Below are 19,995 nucleotides of genomic sequence, written 5' to 3' on the forward strand. Positions count from 1 at the left end.
AACCCAGGAGGCAGAGATTGCAGACAGCAGAGATCGCACCACTGTACTCTAACCTGGGTGACAGAGCGAGACTCTGTCACAAAAAAAAAAAAAAAGAAGAAAAAAGCTAGGAGAATGTTTTAGTCAAATGAAGCTATGTATCTAAGATCCCCATTAAAATATAACTTTGCATATTAATTTTTTGCAAAGTTTGAAATTAACTTTGAATCATTCAAAATAGCAATCTAAATATTCACTGATGAATGAATGAATTAAGAAAATGTGGTATATACATACAATGGAACATTACTCAGCCTTAAAAAAAAGAAGGCAATTCTGCCATTTGTGACAACCTGAATGAACCTGGAGGACATTATGATAAGTGAAATAAGCCAGACACAGAAGACAAATATCTCATGACCTCACTTACATGATGAATCTTAAGAGTCAAACCCATAGAAGCAGAGGGAGAACTGTAGTTGCCAGGCGCTGCAGGGAGGGATTAATAGGAAAGAATTAGCCAAAGGTTACAAAGCTTCAGTTATACAAGAAGAATAAGTCCTAGACATCTACTGGATAGCATAGCGTCTACCATTAGAAATGCTGTGTTGACCGTTAGAAATGCTGTGTTGTACACTTCAACTACTTGCTGAGGGCAGATCTTATGTTAAGTGCTCTTATGACAAAAGAATACAAACAATAATAATAAAGAGGGCAGGAGGAAACTTTTGTAGGTAATTAATAGGTTTATGGCATAGCTTGTGGTGATGGTTTTCACAAGTGTAACTTCTCTCCAAACTCATCAAGTTGTACAGATTAAATATGTACAGCTCCTTGTATGCCAGTCATTTCTTTGTAGTTTAAAAAATTTTTAAAAATTAACTTTGTTGACTTGATGCTGAAGTACACTTTTGTTATAACATGTTTAAAAATTATTAATATGGGATAAGTGCACAGTGTCATGTTCCATATGACTAACTCCAAAAATCTAAATTCCCAGAGCATATGTGCCTGTGAAACAGCCCAAAATATCAATTGCTGTAAGACCTGTGCTGTCCTAAATACCTGTAGGTGTCTGAATTACAGGAATCCTGCAATCGTGACACAGCACACGTTTATGCTCTGTTCAGTGAAGGGTGGCAGGAGAGTGTCTGCGGGTCATCTGATAGCCGTCCTTTCTTTGCCCTGCACATTTTTGATAATTTCCCAGGACATCTCATCTGAGCCATTAGGGTACAAACATTTCCCAGGAGCTCTTTCATTCTTATACATCAAATAGCAGAGATGAAATGCAAAGTTGGAGTAAAAAGCAGATTGGCATGATTGTAGGATAGAATAGGGGCCCTCTGACAACTCTTTTCAATAAGAAGACAATGGGGTGAACTCTGGCAAGACCGCCCCACCCGCCCCACAGTGAAAAGCTGCACGTTGAAAACATGCTGGTGAGATAATTTTATTCGTCACCACCATCTCAGTACCATGATCCATCATCAAAGAAGTCATGATGGTGTTGATAAGAGCTACTGCAATAACCCCACCTTGCATTTCCAAGGGGCCCATTTCTGAGCTGCTATTGTGCTATTTCTCCCCCCATTTAATGACACAGATGTCTACATCCAAACGCACCTGTGTTTAGAAACATAAGGTTCATTATGAGAACAGAGCCCTGAGCCCCTCCTGACCATTCCTCAGGCAGGAACAGTGGCCACATACATATAGCTGTAGAGCCAGCCAGCCCCGGAATTAACTTCCTCGATGGCAGATGTGTTTTTGGACTTCAAAATTCTAAACCAGTAAGAGCAAATTACAGGATTAAGGGATTTAATTCTTATTACATGAGGAATGCATGCACATTGATTCTTTTCTGCTAGCGATGGGTAAACAATGGTTTTCATTTAAAACACAAATATCTCATTTAAGAGAAAGGAGAGGGGAGGGCAGAGAATAGAATGTGTAGGTGATTCTCAAAGGGTTGAAGGAGCTGAGGGGGCATATCTGTCAGGGGTCTGGTTTCTTACAAAGTGAGAGTGAATTTCTTTCCATTTCTTAAGCATTTAGTTCAAGAGTTAAACAAACATCTTTTTGGCATCTAATCTGTATCAGGCACTGGGGCCATTCTTGGAGAATTTTTAGTACAGCGAAGAAGAAATATTGCTTCCTCCTCCATTTTGCTCATCTCCTTCAGCTGCCCTTAGCTTATTCTGTAGCATCAGTCTTCAGGATGGTTGTTTGTGTTACCAGGAAATGTGAATAATTTTGGCGAGACAGTTTCCAACACAATTCCTTTGCAAGTACAGAGGACTCAGAAACCAGGCAGAGGCCGTCGTGAACAGTAGGGTATGTATTCCTGGGTACTTGGGCTGAAGGTCAGTGCTTCCTCATCAATTCAATGAATGTTTACTGAGTGCCTGCTAGATAGAAGGACCTGCCTGTATTCTAGGAAGGCAGACAGACAGTGTGCAAGTAAATAATACACAAAGTATCTGATAGTTGTTAAGTGTGGTGAAGAGAATACAACTGGGTGATGTGACCAGGTGAATGGGAGACTCATTTAGCTAGGATGGTCTAGGAGGGCTTCTTTGAGGAAATAACATTTAAACTGAAAACTGATTGACGAAAAGGAGCCAGACACGCAAAGAGGAAAAGGGAAAGGGATTCCAGGTAAGGGGAATTGATTATGCAAAGGCCCTAAGAGAGGAACCCACTTGGCCTCTGCATGACGTAGAAAGAGGGTCAGTGCAGCTAGGATCAGAGCTGGTGTTAGAGAGATGACAAGATCTTACAGAGCCTTGTAGGCCCTGGTGCAGAATTTAGATTTTAATTTATTTTGGTGTTTCTCAAACTTTAGTGTTTGTTAAAACACAGACCAATGGAACAGGATACAGAATGCAGAAATAAGGCGCACACTTACAACTATCTGATCTATGACAAAGCTGACAAAAACAAGCAGTGGGGAAAGGACTTCCTATTCCATGAACGGTACTGGGATAACTGGCTAGCCATATGCATAAGATTGAAATTGGACCCCTTCCTTACATCATGTACAAAAATTAACTTAAGATGGATTAAAGACTTAAATGTAAAACCGAGAACTATAAAAACCCTGGAAGACAACCTAGGCAATATCCTTCTGGACATAGAAACAGGCAGAGATTTCATGACAAAGATGACAGAAGCAATCACAATAAAACCAAAAATTGACAAATGAGATCTGATTAAAGAGCTTCTGCACAACAAAGGAAACTATCAACAGAGTAACAGACAACCTAGAGAATGGGAGAAAATGCCAACTATGCAGCTGACAAAGGTTCAATATCCAGCATCTATAAGGAACTTAAATTTACAAGGAAAAAAGCCCTCGTTACAAGGACATGAATAGACACTTTTCAAACGAAGATATACACGCAGCCAACAAGCATATGAAAGAAACTCAACATTACTGATCATTAGAGAAATGCAAATCAAAACCACAATGAGATACCATCTCTTGCCAGTCAATGGCTATTATTAAAATGGCAAAAAATAACATGCTAGCTAGGTTTTGGAGAAAAAAGAATGCTTATACACTCTTGGTGAGAGTGTAAATTACTTCAACCATTGTAGAAGATAGTGTGACAATTCCTCAAAAACCTAAAAACAGAAATACCATTTGAACCAGTAATCCATTACTGGATATATACCCAAAGGAAAGTAAATTGCTCTGTCATAAAGATGACCCGTGCACACGCATGTTCACTGCAGCATTATTCGCGATAGAAAAGACATGGAATCAATCTAAATGCCCATCAATGGTAGACTGAAAAAAGAAAATGTGGTACATATACACCATGGAATACCATGCAGCCATGAAAAAGAATGGGGTCGTGTTCTTTGCAAGAACATAAATGAAGCTACAGGCCATTATCCTTAGCAAACTGATGCAGGAACAGAAAACCAAAGCATGTTCTCCCTTATAAGTCAGAACTGAATGACGAGAACACATTAACACAACAGAGAGGCCTATTGGAAGGTGGAGGGTGGGAGGAGGGAGAGGATAAGGAAAAATAACTAGTGTATACTAGGCTTAATACCTGGGTGACAAAATACTCTGTGAAACAGACCCCCGTGACACAAGTTTACCTATCTAACAAACCTGCACATACACCCCTGAACTTAAAATAAAAATTAAATTAAAAAAAACCAACACCACAGATTGCTGGGCCCATCCCTAGAGATTCTTAAGTGGGTCTGAAGTGGGCCCTAAGAATTTGCATTTCTCCAAGCTGCCATGTGATTCAGGTGATGCCTGCTCACAAACTACTTTAGAAACCAACAAAAAAACTTTACTGAGAAATAATGTACATATCATACAATTTACCTATTTTAAAGTGTAGAATTTAGTTTTAGTATATTGATGGATATGTGCAATTGTTACCACAGTTAATTTTAGAATATTTTCACCCTGCAAAGAGAAACCCTTGACTCTGTAGCTACCTCCCTGCCCTGCCGCCACCCACCCCTCCCCAGCTCTGTGCAATTACTCATGTACTTTCTATTTCTATAATAAAAATGCCTCTATATAAAATGCCTGTGCTGGGCATTTTGTATAAATGGAGTTATACAATATGTGGGCTTTTGTGACTGGCTTTTTTCATTTAACATAATGTCAAGATTCATCCATGTTGTAGCATGTGTCAGAACTTTCTTCCTTTTTATGGACAAATAACCTATAATCTTCCATGATATGGATATACCACATTTTATTTATTCATTTGTTAATTTATAGACATTTTGGTTGTTTCCATCTTCACTGACCATACTTTGGTTGACACTCACCTAGAAGCAGTTGGAGGACACTCACACGAATTTACATATTTAAAAAACCACTCAGCTTGCCATGTGGAAAATGAGCTGCAGAGAGACGGGAGTGGCCACAGGGATGCTGGTTGATAGGTTACTGCCCTGTCAAAGCAAGAGACCATTGTGGTCTAAACCAGTGTGGGTGATAATGTTAAAGAGAGATGGAGGTGCAATCAGCAGGGTTTATTGATGGATGAAATACGAGGTAGTGAGAAATCAACATAGTGCTGGGTTCTGGACTTAAACAACTGGGCAAAGCACAGTGTTATTAACTCAAATGAGAAGACTATTATTATTATTTTTTTTAAGATTTCTGGGGCACTGTTTTGTCCTCGATGTGACCATTAAGAGGGTGTCAGTCCAAATAAATGTTTCCCAGCAATAAAGAACACTTTTTGATGAATGACTACTAATTCTATTTTTTTCCTAATACACCATTCAACCAGTTGTACATGTTGCTGTATTGTGTTTGTCACATTATTTGAAAATATTCAATTCTGCTATAGAAAATAAATGGGATAGATGCAAATCATAGATGTATAGGTAAGTGGCTTATGAGGAATATACAGATTCATGGCGTGTTAGATCCAGATATGTTAGTAACCTGGGAGACATGTTATGCATGGCCAAAGAGAGTCTGTGTGCACCACACAAAGAAACAAAGGGAAGTAGGGTGTGCTGTTAGCTTCAGGTGTCAGTTTGGCTGGATACAAAGGGAAGTAGGGTGTGCTGTTAGCTTCAGGTGTCAGTTTGGCTGGATTAAGGGATACTTAGAGGGGTAGTGAAGCATTTCCTTTGGGTGTGTCTGTGAAGTGTATTCAGAGGTGATTGTGAGTCCGTGGACTGAGTAGGGAAGACCCACTCTCATTGTGGGCGGGTGCCATCTAATTGGCTGGGAGCATGGATATAACAAAAAGGCAGGGAAAAGGTGAATTCTTTCTTGTTCTCCTGGAGTGGAGACACCCTTCTCTTGTCCTTAAACATCAGAACTCCAGGCCTTTGGGCTCCAGGACTTGCTCCAGCATCCTCTCTCAGCCCCATCTCAGCTTCTCAGGCCCTCCCTGTCACACTGAAAATTATACATTATCTTGCTGCTTCTGAGGCTTTTGGAGTGGAACTTCTCAGCCTTTATAATCAGGTGAGCCAATTTCCCTAATAAATATCCTATCTATCTGTCTATCTATCTATCTATCATCTATCAGTCATGTATCTATCTAATCTATTCATCCATCCATCCATCTACTTATCCTATTGGTTCTGTCTCTCTGAAGAGCCCAGACTAATACGTAGGGCAATAGAAACCAAATATTCATGAGATATACGAGGCTCTGAATATTCATGACACCCTAAATATACATGAGTCACAGAGGCACTCAATATTCATGAAGCCTTACATCAGCTACCCATTAGTAACATCTATTCTGGCCCAACTTGTCCTCTCCCCAAAAAAGGCAGATAAAATCTAAAGCTATTTATCAGGCTCACAGGCAAGCTACAGCTTGCATCCGTGCAATAGAGTGTGTATTGTTGGCTGTAGCCTCTTTCATTCACTGGGCTTGCATTGGGCTTGCTGAAGCCTCACTCTTATGTCCTTAACATATGCCTGTCAGTGGGAAGGCTCAGGCAGCAAAGAGGAAGAGAGAGACGGGACTGATCAATACTGCACGACTGAGGATTGTGAGAGTGTAGTCCTTCTATCCTTCTGTGTGACTGGGTTAACTTCTTACCCATCTCTTTTCCTTTGCTTCTGACTAATGGTTTTATATTGAGTCAATAAACTGTGTGACTCAAGGATATTAATTTGGTTTTGTCCAAATTGGTTGGACATTAATTTGTGTCCAAATTCTATTGGACATTAACTTGTGAGTCTTTCTGTTCTGTGACCACGGGCGGTCTACTTGGAGGCCACCATCCAGATAAACTTCCTGTGTGATGTTACAAACTGTCACATATCAGAGAGCAAGAGAGGAAGAAGGCCACCTCCCTGAGATCCAGGGATGGAGATGACATGGAGCTTGTTCTCAGTGCATCAATCTTGTGAGTCAACCACACTAACTAAAGATTTCCTCTTTCACTCATATTTACCCAGCAATGTCCTTGTGTTTGAGGACTACTAATCTGAAATCTGATGAATATATAATATTCACCTGTATTGACTGTCCCAAAAAAACACATCAGTGAACCACTTGCACAAGAAGGTAGCTACAACTCCAACAACGCAAATGTGGAGTGAATCTATTTCCTTAAGAATTAGCGTAACTGTGACAATTTGTAAGAAAATGCTGAACTCAGAAAAAAGCAAAAGCAAAACCAAAATGAAACAAAACAACTGATAATCAAACCTGGTTGAAAGTAAATGTTCAAGGAAGACTTACTCAAGGAGGCTGAGGCAAGAGGATCTCTGGAGCCCAGAAGGTTGAGGCTGCAGTGAGCCACAGTCGTGCCACTGCACTCCAGCCTGAGTGACAGAGTGAACCCTGTCTCCAAAGAACAAAAAAAGAAAGAAAAAGAAAGACTTGTTCCTTACTAAGAATCAAAGTGCCAAAAGAGGAGAATAACATGAGGGGTTAGGACAAATTGCTCTCCTCTCTCTATTGTCACCCTTTGAACCTCTTCTTTGGAATGTATTGATAAAATTTTACAAAAATACAAGATTTGACATTATTCCACATGTCCACAAAAACCTATAGAAAACCGAAACCAAAAGATTCACTGTAACAGATAAATACTAATAAAATGGCTAGAAAATAGTTAGCAAAGGAGAGGAAGTCAGAGAATTCAAGAAAGAAAAAAACAAAACGTTATCCTAGTGATGAGAGGCTCTTGGCACTTAAAATTTTCCATTTGAAATTTCATTCTCCCACTGTGGATTCTGAGAGCTGTCTAACACTTTTGAACAGAGTCTAGGTTGGAAAGCAAGGGAAAAAAGTTTTCCATTCAAAGTTTCCACCTTTCAAATCTATTTCCATTTCTTCATTTGGCACAGCCAATATTGGATCTGGGTCTTAGTTCCACATCCATCTGGGGGAGTCATTTGGCCAAAATAAGATGGTTAGAAAATTTTTCCTAGATAATTTACATTACATATTATGTGGCAATTTTGTCCACGTTTAAGAAATACATTTTCAAAGGGACTGGTAATATAAAGTCAAGTACTTATCAGTCATATTAATTTTTGCTGATGAAAACCTTCTACGTGCTTTTACATGTCATCTTGCTATGTTATCCTCAACACAACCCTGTTTAGAAGGTAAGATAGGATGATGTATCATGCCAGGAACTCTTATCTGAGAGATGCTTGAATAGTGCTTTCATCTAAGAGAAGAGCATGCCTTCCTTACTCATATATTTCTGCATGTTCTGCCAAACTGCATGAGCTGGGTACACAGATGCCATCTAATGCAATATAGGAGGGGCCATCAGTGCATCCACCTTAACTCATTCAGGGGTTCTGTTGCTGCCATGTGTGAGTCTCAGCAGTAAGAGTGAATGATGCTGTCAAACAAGAGCCAATATTCAGGATGACTGACATTTCACCCTAACATCTAGAGTCTTGGTGGCTTCGCTGCAATTATGTTGAGAAATAATATGCCTCCCACCTCACAGATGGACACAAGCTTCTCTGCAGCTTATGCCAGATGATGGCCAGGACTCTCCTATCAAAATAAATGGATATCAAAATCACCTTCCAGGAGGAGCATGAGACATGGGACTACTGACAAGGAAGTGCAGGATGGTCAAGGATCTTCAGACAATCATATTCTGGGAAGCTTGAGGTCATGGTTAGAGCTTAGAATGGGGACTTTGAGAATTGACTGCAAATCCTGCTCCATTACAGACAAGCTTTTGACTTTGGAAGAATCTCTGATTTCCTGATGAAAATGGAGAATCTGAGCCAGACAATTTCCAAATTCCTTTCCAATTTCATCTCAAAAAACAGAATCACTGAAAACTGAATTTGTTCTGCAATGTGCAGTTGACATAACAGGAATTGTTACTTCCTCAACAAAACATCATACTTCTACTTTTAAAATAGAATGGAATATAACCCCATTACCATGACAAAGACTGGTCATAGCCATCCTAACACAACCAGACTAGATGCAAGAACTGTTGCAGCAAGGAAGGAAGCCTAGGATCAAAAGAATTAACAGACGTTCTGACCTACAAATTCACAGTGTGGAGGCTGCCACTGTGAGGAGGCGAATTAGCTGCTCTGGGCTTCAGTCTGAGAAGGAGAACAACAGAGCCATTCTCTTGAGTGGGACATTAGGATCCCAGACAGGGGCAGTCATGCCAACGTAGCACAGAAAATCTCATTTGGATAAATGATTAATTTCATCCATGAGAGAGAAAAGAGATTCGGGGCGTTTGACTCCTGGGCATATTTGGGTGGAAGGAGACTGTGATAAATGAACAATTGCCAAACTTGTAACTAAAACACGCATTCTTTTTAATAGCTTCATGTATTGCTGAATCGGGTAGGGGAACCAGTGCTGATGGAAGCATATTTCTCATCCAAATGTATATAGTATCCTCTTTCACTTTGCAGTTTCTGCAAAGTCCCTTGGGAACCAAGCTTGGCATTGTGACTTGGGCTGGCTGCATTTGGCTGGGGAACAATTCTGGAACCAACACGCCAGTTGTCCAACACCTAGGGTGCTGTCAGCACTCTGAAGATAGCAACCCTAATCATATTTGTTTTGGCCTCTCAGCCTCAAGGGCAGATGGTTGTCATGCTGACTGAGAGAAAGGTATTGTGACAGGAGCCAAAGCTAGCCAGTAAAGGACCTTGAGGCTTCCACACAAAATGACTATTTCTAGAAACTTTCTAGATATTTCTAGAAAATGAGGCAGCAATCCGAGGATCAAAAGTTTTCTCAAATTCATGGTGCGGCAGGACTCAGGTTTGGATGGAGACCAATGGGAATGTGACGTAACGGGCTCCCTCTTGGGTAGAGGTAGCTTCACCACCCTGATCTTGGAAAATTTGATCCCATCCCCTCATATCACGTGAATTCATCTGGTCAATGTGGCTTTGGGGAATGGTCAACTTCTCTTGCATGAGTTAGGGGGAAAACCTCCATGAGGGGTCCACAGAGTGTCATAGATGACCCTGAAGTTGCTGGACTTATATAGGCTTTTCCTGAGAATTCAGTAGCTCCTAAGAGAAAGAGTGACCTGGGGTTCCACAGGGCCACAATTCCTGATGGGACCAGTTCTACTTTTCCACATTCTTGATGAGCTTCTTTCTGGAGGAATTACTCCTTGTTACGAGATGCAAATCCGAAAATATTTTTTTGGGCACCTATTTGGCACCCAGCACTATGGGGGGCACCAGGAGAAGACAGGATCCTCAAGGATCTCACCACCTACTCATGAACTTGAAATCCGATTAGGTGCTCACATGCTACTCACATCATCCTACTATAACATAGGAATGTCAGTGGACCACTTAATAACACTCATAAATGAACATATTGCCATTTCTAGTAGTACTTGTATTTTCTAGCTTAGCTCCTAACCTTACATATATGAGTTTTCTAGGGCCGCCATACCTAATTTCCAGAAACTGTGTGCCTTAAAATAACAGAAAGGTATTATCCCACAGTTCTGGAGGCCAGAAGTCTGAAATCAAGGTGCTGGCAGGGTGCCACTTCCTCTGGATTATGAGGAAAGATTGTGACTCCTTCAGCATATGACAGCTGCCAACATGGGCTTTTGGCTCCATCACTCCAGTCTCTGTCTCTGTGGCCACATTGCTTCCTCCTCTTCTCCTACCTGTGTCTGTCTTGGGAAAATATATGTGATTGCATTTAGGGGTAATTCAGAATACCTTTTCTCATGATCTTTAATGTGATCGCATTGGCAAAGACCCTTTTTCCAAATGAGGTCCATTTAGATGTTCTAGGAATTAGGACCTGGACTTACTCTTTTGGAGACAACTATCTAGCCCACTTCATCTTATAATTTATAGTTTTCAAAGAGATCTCACATGCACCATTTTATTTTATCACCTTAATATATTTACAATCCTAGAGCTTGAAAAAAGTACTCCAACTTTGAAGCCTTTCCCAACTTTGATTTTAAAATACAATTTTCACAACTCTATGGCTCACCAGCCTTTTACTTGCCCTAAAAGACGGGAGACAGCCCAATTTATGCTGACCTTTGTCATCTACTTCCTCTCCACGTCGGTAAATACTTTCAGTTCTTTTTCATCTCCCTCTTCTCATTACAGCCCTTTATAACCGAGCAGAGTGGGACTAGTGCAGAGAAGCACAGGACACACAATTTAATGCTTGTTTCCTGCTATTAGCTGCCAAGCCGACTATGAAGTGTTTTTTGGCCTCTGGCCTCTAGCTCTTCTCAAGATCTGTTAATGAATATGTTAGCTTTCCATAGCTGCCACAAATGACCATAAATTTAGTGGCTTAAAATAATACAAATTTATTACTTTATAGTTCTGTCGGTCAGAAGTCTGACATGGGTCTCACTGGGCTAAAATCGAGGTTTCAGCGGGGCTACTTTCCTATCTGAAGGCCAATGTGGGGAGAATCCATGACCTTTTCCAGCCTCTAGAGGCAGCCCACATTCCTCCATTGGCTTGTGGCCCCTCCCTGCAGTTTCAAAGCCAGTGACGTTGTATCTCATCTGGATAATCCAGACGAGCCCAGTCTAATCTGAAAGACTGGACGTTTACTCACATCCATAAAGTCCCCTGTGCCATGTAAGGTGACACATTCAGAAGCTCAGGGATTAGAGTGAGGGCCTTCACAATGGGTGGGCACCAGGTCAAGCTGACAGAGAGTGCAGTCTTATTTTTCCAGCACAGAATTTAGCTAATACAGCTCAGCACGACACATCCGCTTGGGATACTTCACCTCTAGACCATTGAAAAATGGCCTCAGCCAAGGGCCAGGGCGGCGAGGACTGGCATCGGAAAGCTCACGACGAGAAAAAGGGCAAAACCACCTTGAGCACTGGTTCTGGCTCATGGTGGTGTTTGCTTAGGTTCCCTCCCTTTCCTCCCACTTCTGTGCCTTTGTTTCCCTTTTCTTTCTTGCCTCCTCTTTCCTCTATCCCCTAAGCTGAAAGGTACTGGGAAATATTTCCTGTGAAGGTTTGCCTATTTCTCGTCCTTGAGATACGAACTTCCCTCGGCCCAGCTCGTCCTTTACAATTTCCTGCACTTACCCACAGTCCTCTGCCCAGGCAGGGCGAGGCGGGCGAACCTTGGCTTCTCCTTGCTCATCTCTCACCCTTTCATCATGTGGGCGAACAGAGGCTTCCTTAAGGGCCATGAAACATCCTAGAAGAACAGGCCATTGTGTGTTATCAATGGAGGCTTCAGAAACCTCTGGGTCAGGGTTTTTTTTAAAAAAAATTTTAATAGGGAGGTGGGGAGTTTCTGTCTCAATCAGACAATGAGGACATTATCTTTATTTAAGAGAGAGAGATTACAATCAAATCCGAAACACTCCTTACAGCTTTATCCTCCTCTTTGCTGTACGTTGAGCACTCACACTCTGTGGATCCCAAACAATGGAAAAGGGAAGGAAAAATAAAAGTGAAAAGTAAATTCTATTCCCACAAAGCAGATTTTACTTTTAAATATATTCTTTATCTTCATTTTTCACACATACACACACACACGGAAATAATGCAGGTGAGTTTTTGATATAACTGCGCTCTCAGAATACCTCTTATATGAAATTAATTATAGGAGTTGGGGCACCAGGGGAAAGGGAGAGGAAAAGGGGAGACAGTGCAAACGGCGTGCCCGCCATCTTGTTTGTGCCCCAGTTTCACGCGTGCGCCGTTCTCTAGGACTCACGCTTCCCGCTCTCCGCTTCCCTCCGCGGTGCCTGAGCCTCTGCATTGCCCGACTCCGCAGGAGCGCCAGGGCGGCTCCTGCTCTTCCTAGACTCCCTGCAAAGGCGTTTGCCGAAATGTGCACAGAAGGAGGATTTAGTGGTACTAGCAGCAGTGATGCCAGCAAAGCCTAAGTCCTTCTGGCCTCGGGTCATGGAAGAAGTCCGGAATTTAGCAGTGCAAGATTTCTGAGTGCACGAACTCCCACTGGCTCGTATTAAGAAGATTATGAAACTGGATGAGGATGTGAAGATGATCAGTGCAGAGGCCCCTGTGCTCTTTGCCAGGGCGGCTCAGATTTTTATCACGGAGTTGACTCTTCGAGCCTGGATTCACACACAGGATAACAAGTGCCAGACTCTACAGAGAAATGATATCCCCATGGAATTTGATCAATTTGATTTTCTCATCCATATTGTTCCAAGAGATGAACTGAAACCTCCAAAGTGTCAGGAGGAGGTGCTGCAGTCTATAACTCCTGCTGAGCCAATCCAGTACTATTTCACGCTGGCTCAGCAGCCCACCACCGTCCAAGTTCAGGGGCAGCAGTAAGAGCAGCCCACTGCCAGCTCCATGACCACCATCCGGCCTGGGCAGCTCATCATCGCACAGCCTCAGCAGGGCCAGACCACACCCGTGACAACACAGGTTGCAGAAGGTCAGCAGGTGCAGATTGTGCAGACCCAGCCACAGGGTCAAGCCCAATAGGCCCAGAGTGGTACTGGATGGACCGTACAGGTGAGGCAGCAGATCCTCACTAACACAGGAGAGATCCAGCAGATCCCAGTGCAGCTGAAAGCTGGCCAGCTGCCGTGTATCTGCTTAGCCCAGTCTGTATCAGGCACCCAGGTTCTGCAGGGATAGATCCAGACACTTGACACCAACTCTCAACCGATTACACAGACAGAGGTCCAGCGAAGACAGCAGTAGTTCAGCCAGTTCACAGGTGGACAGCAGCTCTACCAGATCCAGCAAGTAACCATACCTGCAGGCCAGGACCTGCCCAGCCCATGTTTATCCAGTCAGTCAACCAGCCCTCCGATGGGCAGGCGCCCCAGGTGACTGGCAACTGAGAGCCTGAGCTGGCAAGGCCAAGGACATCCAACACAATCGTTGCCATAACAGCCCCAGGTCATGGGCACAGCCTCCCTCCCCAGGGGACCTGACTAACCTCAGTGCCTCCTGCAGGCTAGGGCGTTGTGCACTAGGCCCCATGCCTGGGGGCCGAGATTCTCCAACAGAAAGATGCAGTATTTTTTGTTTCCTTTTTTCCTCCAAGGAATCAATATTTCAATATGTTGAGCTGTGTGTCCAATGCTATGAAATTAAAATATTAAATCACATATTTTTGGCATTTTCTTGGAGAGTGTGGCTGAAGAAATATTTCTCCTTTTGTTTCTTACAGCCACTTCTTTTTAGGAGCAAATCTGCCCGTGGGTATGCGATATTTCTTGACCCTTGGAACAGTTGCTGCCCCCAAGATTTGCCATGTTGTTCTACCCTCAGATTGAATTAGGTGAATATGTGTAGCTGCTTTTTCACTAGTGGTCCTCTCCCCATCCCTTACTCTTACCACGGAGCTCTGTGTATTTGCATCCAGAGGCCATGGAAACAGTCCTTGCATTTAAGAGACCGATTTATTCCCCATGGAGAGTGGGTGGGTTCATTGCCACACTCTTTTCTCCCAGGGACCCAGGAGTCTAGGACTTTAGGCATTTGCTGCCCACCTCCCCTTTATTTTTTAAATGCATTAAAAACTGTGCTAGTCCCCTTTCCATGGTCTTCAAACTGCATGAAATGCAATAAATCTATTTTAGATTAAAAAAAAAGAAATTAATGATAAGACCTTATCTTACTCAAAAGTTAGTCCTTAGATTTAACACAGTAAGAGTTGCAAAATAGACATACAGTTTCAGAAACATGCATGCAACTGATTGTTTTTGATTGTAAAATTTCTTATTTCCTTAATCATAGGAGTAGAAATGTGGATTTAGCTGTCCTGTAGATAGCCACTGCAAAGGTGAATTTAGCCCACGGTTTAATGATTGGACTATATTCCTTTCTTTATTCATCTGAACATTTCAACCAGATGGAAGCACTGTGCTAGGTGTTGGGGACAAAATGATGACTAGGCCCATCCCGGCTTTGAGAGTTTCACAGTTAATAATTTCTAAATAATGAAGTAAAGACAAAGAAAGAGAAATCACAGGGCCCCATGAGAGAAAGAGAAGAACATAAAACTTACCTTGAATGTGAAGAAACTTCAGGAAGGAAGGGATATCCAAGCTGCATTTTAAAAATCAGCAGAATTTCCAGAAGGTGAACGGAGAGTAAGAGAGTGGGGGCTGAGAAGGTGAGCAAAAGGGAAGACGAAGAGGAAGAGCAAGAATGAGACCGGCGGCATGACTTGAAAAGGACCTCAAAATGCTGGGTGTTCCTCAAGCACTGCATTAGAGCCCAGCCCGAGAGGGACGTGCGGGACTGTGTGCACATCAGGTTTGTTGTCTGTGTAGCATCTTCTCCCCCTTATTCTGGTAATGGCATCCTGGTTTTCTTTTCTTTTGTTTTCTTTTTTTTTTTTTTGAGACGGAGTCTCGCTCTGTCGCGGGGGCTGGAGTGCAGTGGCCGGATCTCGGCTCACTGCAAGCTCCGCCTCCCGGGTTCACCCCATCCTCCTGCCTCAGCCTCCAGAGTAGCTGGGACTACAGGCGCTGGCCACCTCGCACGGCTAGTTTTTTGTATTTTTAGTAGAGACGGGGTTTCACCGTGTTAGCCAGGATGGTCTCGATCTGCTGACCTCCTGATCCGCCCGTCTCGGCCTCCCAAAGTGCTGGGATTACAGGCTTGAGCCACCGCGCCCGGCGGCATCCTGGTTTTCTTTGGGGGGAATTACTCCTGCTCTAACTTGTTTATGGTTGGGGGTAGGGCTCTACCTAACTCAGGGCTTCAAAGATGAGCACATGACCCATGCCTGGCTGCTCAGAACATCGCATCATTTTTGATACTACTAATGGGTTCAAGAAGAGGCAAACACTCAATGGATTACATAGAATGAGTAACACTAGCTGTTGTGACAGTCTCTAAATTTCAGTGGCGGGTTTCCCCCTCACAAAAACAAACAAACCAAACATCATGCACACTCCTGATCAGGCGGCTCTCCGGTGTGGCTTCCTCCAAGTCGTGACTCAGGGATCTAGACTCATTTCCTCTAATGGTGCTGTCACCTGCTGAATGTTCTATGCCCAGACAATGAGTGAAGAAGTGAATGTGGAGTGGGGTCCAGGTCTGGAGGAGATGGCCTTCATTTTTACTTACATTCCCTCCCTGGCCCTGGGCACATGACCAGACCTAGATGCAGGGCACCTGGGAAACACGCTTAGCTGTGTGCTCAGGAGGAAAAGGAAACAGTTTGGGGAGTACATTCTATTGGGTAACTCTTCCACACTCAAGCGGGGCTAATAAGAGCCTATGAGCCCAAGTCCTGGGGTCGTTATTTCCTGAAATAAATGGAAAAAGAGTTTTAGGGAGGCAGAGGTGACAAGGAAAAAGTTTGGTCATGTGGTAGAACCGTGCCCGGTGCTTTGGCGAGCTTCTGCTCACCAAGCGAGAAGAACTCACCCGAGAAAGAAAGCAACATGAAAATAAGAGTTAGGAGAAAAAGAGGGTCCAGGGTAAGGCAGGCAAGATGCCTACAGTGCAAATTTAAGAAGGCAAGGCTGTGTACATGGGCTCTGTCTCTTCGGGCCCTGCTAGAGCAGAGTCAGTACTTGCATGACCTGCTGCCTCAAATCTTGCACCCCAGGCACAAAGATTGCCCAGACTTCACCCTGAGACAGAGAAAATCTTGGCAGTATTATTTGAACTCCTGGATCCATCTGAAACCAGTCCCATGCGCTGGAATTTTCAGCCACGTGAACCAATAAACATACTTTCAAGCTAAAGCTTTTTAGGTTAGGTTTTTGTGCCTTGCTACCAACAGAATTCTGATAAATATGCGTTAGTGCCATAGAGAACCTGTGAAATGTTTTAAGCGGAAGAGTAGCAGAGAGAGGCCAACATAGTTAACCCAATCTACATGTAGCACATCCTGCCATTCTCACCAAAAACGGGCACTCGTCTCACCTCCATGCAGGTTTTTCTCTACATAAACAGTGTTAATCTTGCCATCAGGATTCACATCTGAACGCAAATTCAAAAGCTTTCTCTAAATCAAAATAGCCTTTATAAGACTGTATTTGATGCTTTTGACTTTCCTGCTTTTAGCTGATAGGTTTTGAAGCTGGTACTGCAAGCAAAGGCCTTTCTGTAGCTTTTCTGGCCCCTCTAGGACCAATAAAAACTTGAAATCTTGCAGCAGGAAAATATGCTCCAAGTTCGCACTGAGCCTTAAGGAAGTGAGTAAGTGAAATGAGTGTTTGCTTTTTGGGATTGAATTTGATGCTGGGTAAGAACCAGAAAGTATACACAGTGTATTTGGGGCACTGCCAATGTTAATCCCATAGGTGGCCTCAGTGGGGTGAACACTACCTTAGAGTCCAGAAACTGAAATAGAATCCACTGTCACTGTAAACTATTTCCTGAGACAGTGATCATCAATACCAACATTCCCTCTTCTGGTGTTTGTGAATCTCAAGGTTTAAATCAAAGGAACACTGGCTGCAATGGACATAAATAGCACAGTGGGCCATTTTACAGCCACTCTGTGGCCACACAGCGGGTAACTAGGGAGTGGGAAGGCAGGGAACAGTGATGTAATGACTCTTGACTATTATGCAGATCAATTTCTTTTTACACTGAACAGATATGCCCTAGAATATTATGATACATGCTGCCTTCTTATTATCAAATACCAACGTGTTTCTGTCTGTCAATGGTTTCGTAATTTCCAAGAGAGAGAAAGCAGACGTTTCCCTTGAAGCTGTTCCTCCTGATAAGTATCCCAGATCATCTCAGGAATTTCCATTTGTCTTATCTTTTCAGCAATACTGCCAGGAAAAATGTCAGACTTTTCATTTCAAGAAGCCAGAAGGTATTTGAGTTCATATAAAAGATGAGCAATATTTTGGTTGTTTTTTCTTTTTCTGATCTCACTATTAATTTCAGTTGTAGACTGTCCTGTAAGTTAAATGGTAATTTTCCCTTTTTATTTGGTCACCTAGTAATCTCTGAATAGATTTGAGAATGGACATTAGGAGGCTTGGATCTCCTGTCTTGGAGAAAATCCCTTAAGGTGTCTATTTCTCACATGCTCCTGCAGTCAAATAGAAATAAAGCCATGTTACATTGTTGCCTGACAGTTTTATTTAAAGGTGAGTCTTCTTAAATTCACATTACCGTATATCTTCGTATTAGTCCACCTTCATACTGCTATGAAGAAATACCCGAGACTGGGTAATTTAAAAAGAAAATGAAGTTTAATGGATTCACAGTTCCACATGGCTGAGGAGGCCTCATAATCGTGGTGGAAGGCAGAGGAGGAGCAAAGGCATGTCTTACATGGTGGCAGGCAAGAAAGCATGTGGAGGGGATTTGCCCTTTATAAAACCATCAAGTCTCATGAGACTTACTCACTATCACGAGGACAATAAGGGAAAAACTTGCCCCCATAATTCAATTACCTCCTACCAGGCCCCTCCTATGACACTTGGGGATTATGGGAGCTACAATTCAAGATGACATTTGGGTGGGGACTCAGCCAAACCATATCAATCTTCTACCCTAAAAATTGCCTATTACAGATTTCCCTTCTTCTTAAGACTGTTCCATGAGAATATTGGAACTGAGCCACTCTCCCCTTTTAAGAGGAGTGTTTTCGTTCACTGACATAGATCCAAAAGGTTTTTGCTTTGCATTATTTTTAATCATTATAATTCACCTGGGGATCCCTTGAAATGCTTTAATGAAGACATAATGAGCAGTTATATGCTGAAAAACACCAAACTAGAAGTCTATGCTAAACATAAGGCTCTCTTGTCATTAGTCTAGGTATTTACCTCAGCTTATCTCTTCTTTATTTTACCCAAAATACTACTTGTTCTAATGGAGTCTATCTGCATTCTAGAATCAGAAAGAATTCCTTCTCCTTGACTGTAGTGATCACGGCTTGTAAGAGCAGACAAGCAAGGATAATGAGCCCATTTTGGGATGCTGTCAAGTAGTGTTCCTTCACACAAATCCCTAATTATTTTGCAAGGTGATTTGGAAAAGAGTTGTTCACCCCATTTGGAATGGCTTTCTTTCTTTCTTTTTAAAAATTATTGATATTTTATTGTTTTATTTCCAACTTTTAAGTGCATGTGCTGGTTTGTTATACAGGTAAATGTGTGCCGTGGTGGTTTGCTGCACAAATCATCTCATCACCCAGGTATTAAGCCCAGCATCCACTAGCTACTCTTCCTGATGCTCTCCCTCCTCCTACCCACCCTGCCCTCCGGCAGGCCCCAGTGTGTGTTGTTTCCCCGCATGTGTCTATGTGTTCTTATCATGTAGCTTCCACTTAAAAGTGAGAACATGCAATATTTGATTTTCTGTTCCTGTGTTAGTTTGCTAAGGATAATGTCCTCCAGCTCCATTCATGTTCCTGCAAAGGACATTATCTCATTCTTTTTTATGGCTGCATAGTATGCCATGGTGCATATATATACTACGTTTGCTTTATCTAGTCTATCATTGATGGATATTTAGGTTGATTCCATGTCTTTGCTCTTGTGAATAGTGTTGCAATGAATGTACATGTGCATGTGCCTTTCTGACAGAATGATTTATGTTTTGGGGGGTATGTACCCAGTAATGGGATTGCTGGGTTAAATGGTTTTTCTGCCTCTAGGTCTTTCAGGAATTCCCACACTGTCTTCCACAATGGTTGAACTAATTTACCATCCCACCAGCAGTGTAAAAGCATTCCTTTTTCTCCACAATCTCGCCAGTACGTGTTTTTTTTTTTTTTTTTTTTTCTACTTTTTAATATTAATAATGGCCATGGAATGGCTTTCTTCCTTCTTTTGGATTATTTAAAGCCCTCTCATCTCATCATGTAAGACAGAATTCTAGACTCCGGTCAATCATTCATTCACTGACTTATCAAATATTTATGAAGCCCCTACTATGGACCAAGCCCTATTCTAGGCACATGGGAGACATTGTTGAACAAAATCAATCAAGTCGTCGGCCCTCCTGAGGCTTATATTCCTCCTTTGAGTTCACGTGGGTCTTGCTTTCTCTGAAATACTCCAACATTCACTGCTGAAAGGAACTGGATTCTTACCTATATACCCTGATGGCTGGTGTCCTAATTGTTTCACA

At 42.4% G+C, this 19,995-nt stretch overlaps 1 pseudogene; it reads left to right on the top strand.

The window, feature by feature from the left end:
• Positions 1-12,770: 12,770 nt before the first annotated feature.
• Positions 12,771-13,766, top strand: LOC105535954 (annotated as a pseudogene).
• Positions 13,767-19,995: the final 6,229 nt, after the last annotated feature.

The sequence above is a fragment of the Mandrillus leucophaeus genome, unplaced genomic scaffold (assembly GCF_000951045.1).
Source record: "Mandrillus leucophaeus isolate KB7577 unplaced genomic scaffold, Mleu.le_1.0 Scaffold152, whole genome shotgun sequence".
In the NCBI taxonomy this organism is placed as follows: domain Eukaryota; kingdom Metazoa; phylum Chordata; class Mammalia; order Primates; family Cercopithecidae; genus Mandrillus; species Mandrillus leucophaeus.